General features: G+C 35.0%; 1 non-coding gene across 1 annotated transcript; it reads left to right on the top strand.

Moving 5' to 3' along the window:
* The first annotated feature begins 677 nt into the window (after positions 1 to 677).
* On the top strand, positions 678 to 784 carry LOC126796552 (small nucleolar RNA R71). The gene has a single exon (XR_007672394.1). It is a non-coding gene; the product is annotated as a small nucleolar RNA R71 (small nucleolar RNA).
* Positions 785 to 7,507: the final 6,723 nt, after the last annotated feature.

Raw genomic sequence — 7,507 nt, forward strand, 5'->3', positions numbered from 1 at the left:
TAGAATGAGCTTGTTGACTTGTAACTAAAGCTTGAATAGAAAAGTTTAGATTATGTTGCCCTTGAGCAAGGGACTTCAAAAGTTCATCATAGTTAGGTGCAGATGCATTATTCGAACCATGAACATTGGAGTTAAAGGGAACATAACCTTGAGGTACCTGAGGCCTCACAAACAAACCTGAAGGATGAGGTCCTTAACCTTGAGCATTGGACGGTTAAGCATTGTTTTTCCAATGAAAGTTTGGATGATCTCTAAATCCAGGATTGTATGTGTTCGAATAAGGATCGTACATAGGCCTTTGTTGCCCCATGAAGTTCAACTCTTCTTCAGTCATTGCACCATTTGGACAATTTTCAGTCATGTGATCTTTGAAAGAACAAATGCAACACGCTTGAGTGTTGATGCTCGAACCATTGAATGCCTTGACTAGAACGCCAAGCTTTCTCTCTAAAGTAGCCATCTAATTTCTCACATCAATATCATACACCCCACGAATCTTGCTTCCTCTCTTCTCCTTGGAACTAAATTGGCGATTGTTGTCGGCAAAGTCATCAATCAAGGTGTAAGCTTCTTGACCAATCTTGTTCATGAATGTGCAGCCACATGTCGAATCCACCATGCTCTTATTAGTGGTGTCGAGGCATTCATGGAAGAATTGCACCAAGTCATTCAACGAAATACCATGGTGAGGGCACTTCCTTTGTAGTTCCTAAAATTCCTCTCATGTCTCATAGAGTGAATCACCATCCTTTTGAGTGAAGTTCTGAATTTTCCTCCTAAGTCTTTTCGTGAGTTGAGCAGGAAAGAATTGCTTCAAGAACCTTTTAGTCATTTCGTCCCATGTGGTGATGATTCCCACAGGCAGAGAGTACAACCAATGCTTAGCATCGTCCTTAACGGTAAATGGAAACAAAAGCAACCTCAAGCCTTCTTGAGACAGATGATGAATCAATTGGAGCTTGCAAATGTCCAAGAATTCCCTAAGGTGAACATTAGGGTCTTCCATTGAGGAACCAGAGTACTTAGGCTAGCTGCCTAAGTAATTGAACCGGAATGGAGAAGTTGGCTTCATTAGGAGGACTGAAAGCAATGCATGAAGGCGATTCAAGGGTGGTGGGGATGAACGCATTCTTGAGTGTCATTGGAGCACCGGCATGAACTAGACCACGGTCTGTAATTGTGTCCGTCTCTGAATCGAAGATGAAGGGGAAGAAAGGATCATCCTCTTCTTCTGATCTAGGTGAAGAGTTTAAAATTGAGTTGCTTGGAGATGATTCGAAATCTAAGAGTCTACTCGAGCTAGAGTCTTGTAAGTTTTTAAGTGCTTGAATTCGATCTTTGAGCTGTTGTGTTTTCTTAGATATCGCGGACATGCATAGTTCATGTAACACGAAAGTTAAAGGGTTAGCATTGAAGAATACAAAACAAGACATGGAACGTGACCTTCCTTAGTCATATACACGGCACACTTATGGAAGAGGCACGGAAACTATGTTGTCATGTTACAAGAGTTAGTTCTTTACGTTTACAAAGTTCATACAATTCACAAGTTCTTTTTGTCGTTTCAATGATTGAACGTTCGATTGATTCTAAGTTGTAAACCGAGGTGGACGTGCGGCCTAAGTATGGATGCCTAGACACAAGATCAAGTCTTTGTTTCAGAATGCCTTGTAGCTCGACTAGAGATAGTGAACATGGTAGGACTCATTTGTTGAACTACAGAGAGCGAACTCCCTATCGACTCCATCACCGAGATGTATGTCAGTCAATAGTTTTCTGAGATCCAATTTTGGTCCGATGCATCAGGGTAATAAAAGAGCGTGCCCTTTACTCAGCTGGACTTAACCTTGGGTGTTAGACAAATCTCCAAGTGTTAATAAAAGTCGCCTCGACCTCATGCAAACCCGAGAGCTAGCATGAATGGTTAAGGTTAATATTAACAAAAGGGATTTTACCTATTACGTTCGATTTACAACTTACAACAATCATTTACTCAAGCACCAAAACAACAACCTAAGATATCTTTACAATGAAACAAGATAAGAATATACAACTGTACAATATGAATAGTGAATTCGAAATTAAAAGTTAGGGATCCATCTTTGTGGATTCCCTGCAACGGCGCCATTTGATCGATTCGATTACTCGACATCAATATTAACCATGTAAGCATTGTTAGTAGTATAAAACAAGAGGGTATCGTTCACAAACCGGGGATCCAATCAGGGCTAAGAATCACAAACATTTAACAACGAATTCACATAGATATAAAAAGATTTAATATAAGTTTCGGATCAAAAACAGAAAATAAAACCTAAACTAATATATTACACAAATCATCACCAAAACAATTCATATAAAGATAACCTAACCCTCCTATAAGAATCATGTTGAGACACTATCATGGATAACTAAGGTTGGATCATGCAATTAGGGTTCTAAGTAGTAACCTAAACACATAGACACTTAACACATTCAACTCATCCCAAGCGGTCTTAATCGAAATCTAACATACTCATCCTACCATGTAACCAACGCCATGCATATTGAATTCAATAAGCATGTCACCTACTTAACCAACAATCATGCACTTTTGAAACTACATAGAAAAGATAAACATGTTCGTAGTATAAGTCTTTAATCCAACAACCTAATATCATCCTACAAGCGTATACATAACACATAGATATCAAAATCATTCAAAGACATGTCACGATAGAAACCTAAATTCATAAAACCAAAAATTAGAAATCGCAACTTTATATAAATCAAATCAAGTAGCTATTTCATAGACAAAATTGAAACAAGTTTACAATACATGAATCGCATACAAAACCAAGAACAAGAAAAACCCAAAATGAAATAAACATAGAGAGAATCATGGTTACACTTTATCAATCAAGCGATCCTACAAGGTGTAGCCGTGGCTTTCTAAGGGAATGGAGCCTCTTCTACTTCGAAGCAAGGGATTGTGGAATCGGTTTTAGGATTCCTTGGAATGTAGGTATGAAATTCGGTAGAGCTTTGGCTAGTATGTGCACAAGGTTGATGATGATTGAACAATGAGGCCGTGCCTCTATATATATGAGTCAAAAACATAGCCTTGCCGTCCCAAATAGGAGATAGAATCAGATTGGGAAGCTGCAATCTTCTTTGATATGGACTTTGATTCGTGTACCCCAAATCCAACTTGATGTAGGAAACCAAATCCAATCGGGAAACAATTAAAGGCTGCACGGCATCTATCCTTATCCAACTAGGAAATAGCTAGGCCGGTCTCTTCTCTCCTTATCAAACTAGGATACGGTCTCCTTGTCCCACTAGGAATGCATCACGGCATCACTAGTCCTTGTCCAAAGATGATTTGTCTATCCTGAAAAGAAATCGACAATTAAGGAATAGGAAAGAATGAAAATAGGAAAGTAGAATCCTAGTCGAGTAAAGAATCATAGCTCAATAAGGATTTCTAACACTTAGCATGATTTCATCATCAAAACATCCAAATTCGGCATAGCTCTACTAAAACATATAAATAACAAATATGAACCTAAAACAACTAAACAAGAAGTAACAAAGCATAAGAATATGACATATATACATTAAGAACGCACACTTTGTGCTCATATCAACTTATGAGATGGATATAACTGCAACTGCGGTAACTTAGGAAAAGTCTCATAATAAAACATTATTAAGTCCAAATGCGGTAATTGAGAGTGCTGACCTATAGCTTAGAGATATAACCAATTAGAACCCAAGCCTCAAAACCAAATTAAAAATTCTTCAGATGCACTAAAAACTGCAGAAATCTCAAACCCTGAACTTCAGTAACCATAAACTGGATTAGAGACTCAACAGAATCAACAAGATGTTGAGAGTGATGTTGTAGACCCTAGAGATCTCTCAGAGTGAAGAGGAAGAAATATGGAGGAAAAGACGATATTTACACCACTGTATATGATCTAGAGACTATATTGTCTGAGGACAATGATCTCACTACAGTCAAGCAAGCCTTAGAGAGTGATGATGCAGAGAATTGGTTAGAAGCTATGAATGCTGAGTTAGATTCTATGTATAAGAACAATGTGTGGGAATTAGTTAACCCAAACTAGTTCTAGAAGCCTATTGGAAGTAAGTGGGTGTCTAAGACCAAGAGGGATGCAAATGGAAAAATAGAGAGACATAAAGCCAGACTTGTAGCTAAGGGTTTCACTCAAAAAGAAGGCATAGATTTACAGAAACGTTCTCACCAGTCTCAACTAAATATTCTTTTAGAATAATTATGGCCCTTGTAGCTCATTCTGACATGGAGCTACATCAGATGGATGTGAAAACAACTTTCTTAATGGAGAGCTAGAGGAAACCATTTATATGGCAACCTGAGGGTTTCATAGAACCTGGAAAAGAAAACATGGTATGTAGACTGAAATAGTCTATTTATGGACTTAAACAAGCTAGTCGGCAGTGTGCTATAGAAAATTCGACTCAGTTGTCTCATTTTTTGCTTTTATTGAAAATATTGTTGATGAGTGTGTTTATCTCGACATTATCTTTATGATTCTCTATGTTGATGACATTCTTCTTGCTAGTAGCAACATGCAATTGCTAAAAGACACTAAGGCTTTTCTGTCAAAGAATTTTGACATGAAAGATTTAGTAAAAGCTTGTTATGTTTTAAGCATAGAGATTAAGAGAGATAGGAAGTGGGGTTTATTGGGTTTATCTCAGTAAAATTATATTTCCAAAATTCTCAGGAGGTATGGAATTGATACATGTGGCAATGGTGAAGCACCAATTTCTAAAGAAGATAAACGTAGTAAAAATGAGTGTCCCAAAACTGATACAGAAAAGAAAAGAATAGAGTCAGTACCATATGCTCGGCTAGTATGGAGTCTAATGTATGCACAAGTGTGTATTAGACCTGATTTATCTTTTGTTGTAAGAATGTTGTCAAGATTTCAGTCCAATCCAGGTTTTGAACATTGGACAGCTAGAAAGAAAGTTTTAAGATACCTACAGAGAACCAAAAATCATATGTTGGTTTATAAACGGGTGAATAAGCTAGAGTTAGTTGGTTATACAGATTCAAACTTTGCTGAGAATTTTCCATCTTCACCAAAATCAACTTGTGGTTATGTATTCATGTTAGCTGGATGAGCCATTGCTTGGAAAATGATGAAACAGACTCTAGTAGCTACGTCTACTATGCAAGCTGAAATTATTGGAGTATATGAAGGAGTGTGTGAGGGTTTATGGATCAGAAATTTTATTTTGGATGCTAGGATTTTGACAAATCTTGCAGAGTGTAACTTAAGGTTTTTTGTGATAATGAAGCTGCAGTATTTGTCAATAAGAATAACAAGAGGTCAAATAGTTCCAAACATATTGAGCTAAAATATTATGGCCTTCGGAAAAGAGTTTAACATGGAGAGTTAGAAATATGCAATATTAAGACTAAGGATCAACTTGCAGATCCATGTACCAAACCCTTGTTAGTTGCAGCTTTTAAGGATCATATTAAGAATATTGGAGTTCTATCAAGTTTTGAGGATACTTAAGTTCAGTTTGAGTTTTTAGTAGGTAAGAAAATGTTTGTCTTGAGTTTTAGTTGTTTAGTTATTGATTTTTATTTATGTAGACTATGTACTGTATTTTGTCTTTCAATAAAGATAAATTTTGCAAAATTCTTAAGTAGCAGTAATTTTACCTTTCTGCTGTTATATTTTATAAATTCATGGATTTTGTCAAGTGGATGTGTTTATATGCATATATTCAATAAGTGAGCAAATTTAAGTTCACTGATGTTAAGTTTGAATTTGCATTATGGTTTTGACAGTCAAAACACTTTAGAAGGACTGTTGTTAAATAATTTTTTTATTACCTGTGATATACAGTGTTATTTAACTGCAATACATTAAGTTAATATTCATGTGGAATATGTAGACTTTTGCAAGTAGTTTAGAACGTGCATATTTCTTAAATATGCTTATTTCTTGGTTCTGCAATTGTTTGTATGTTTTGATAGAATGAATGGATTTTGAATAAGCTTACTTCAGCTACTTTTGTTCTGTGATTCAGTTAATACTTTTTCATGTTAAAGAATGATGGTTCAAGTGGGAGATTGTTAGAACCATAGTGAAATCATCATCATGATTCAGTAAGTATTAATCTGAACAAGAATCTAATTGTAGGATATATAATCCTTGTTCATACTAGTTTACTTTAGGATTAAGTATATCTAGTCCTAAAAGGTAAGTGAATCCATAACCAATATGTAATAAGGTAATTGTGTTTGTATTGCATCACGAAACCTAATCGGAATTAACTTGATACTGAGTTGATCTCTATATAGGATTTTTGGTCCATGGTCCCTCTACACAACAAGATATTCAGTATGCTGCCTCATAGATGGTATCTGAGTCTAGAGGTGAACAGAAGATCAACACTGTTGCTGCTATCAATTGCTTAATTGCACAACTTGGAACAATGTCGATCAATCAAGTTGAAGGTACAAACTTATTCCCTTTTGGTTAATTCATGATACATTGATTAGTATATGGTGTGTTTGTGTTTATTGCACTGGATTTTAGTTAATACTCATTCAGATTTTTTCAACAACGGGTATGTCAGAATATACCTATGAGCTAGAGAACAAATTGGGAGGTGGGTAATAGAGAATGAGATTTTATTCATTTGGATAGGTATGAAGGGTTCTTATGCTTTTGTTTTTGACTTTTTGCAGGCATTGGAGAAGACGAGTGTTGCAGCATAACCTCAGTCAAAAGAGGTTGACTTTATAATTCTTAATGTTGTTTTCGTGATCTGTTTATCTTATGGCATAAAATGATTTTGTAAACCATAGTTTGTACATGAATGCTTACATATGCAAGGTTATCCTATGTATTACAGGAGTAAATTTTGATATGCATGGACAAGGGTATTTCATTACATACCCATTTTGTGTGCATGCTTTTAAAATAAATCCACCTATTATTTAATTATAATTTTTATTCAAATATTGTCAAATAAGATACTAGATTGTCTTTTATTTTAACAAAAATTACATATTACCACTATTTAATTCTAATTAATCAACTTTGGTATTAATTTTTTTTACCTTAATTATAGATTAGATAAGATTTTGCAATTTTCTTTTTAACTCATCATTATTACCAATAGATTATATTCAAATACCTTAAGATAATGAATGTAAAACTGATAATTTGGTGATTTAAAATTTCTATTCGTGAAACTTGAAAGTTGTTAGGTTGTTAACCTAGAGAACTTTGTTATATCATAGTCTTTTTTCTGATTTTTTAAGTTTCATTCCTATATTAAAGGTATGTAGAACTTTAAAGTATTTAACCTAGTTAGTAGGTATCTCTTTAATTACAACCTAAGAATGAGAATCATATCTATTTAGAGTGTTCGCGTAGAATTCCTAGTTCATAGATATATGTCTCATCTATAGAAATCTACCTTTTATTGAGGAAGACAATATATAAGT

Source organism: Argentina anserina, chromosome 5, assembly GCF_933775445.1.
Source record: "Argentina anserina chromosome 5, drPotAnse1.1, whole genome shotgun sequence".
Classification (NCBI taxonomy): Eukaryota; Viridiplantae; Streptophyta; class Magnoliopsida; order Rosales; family Rosaceae; genus Argentina; species Argentina anserina.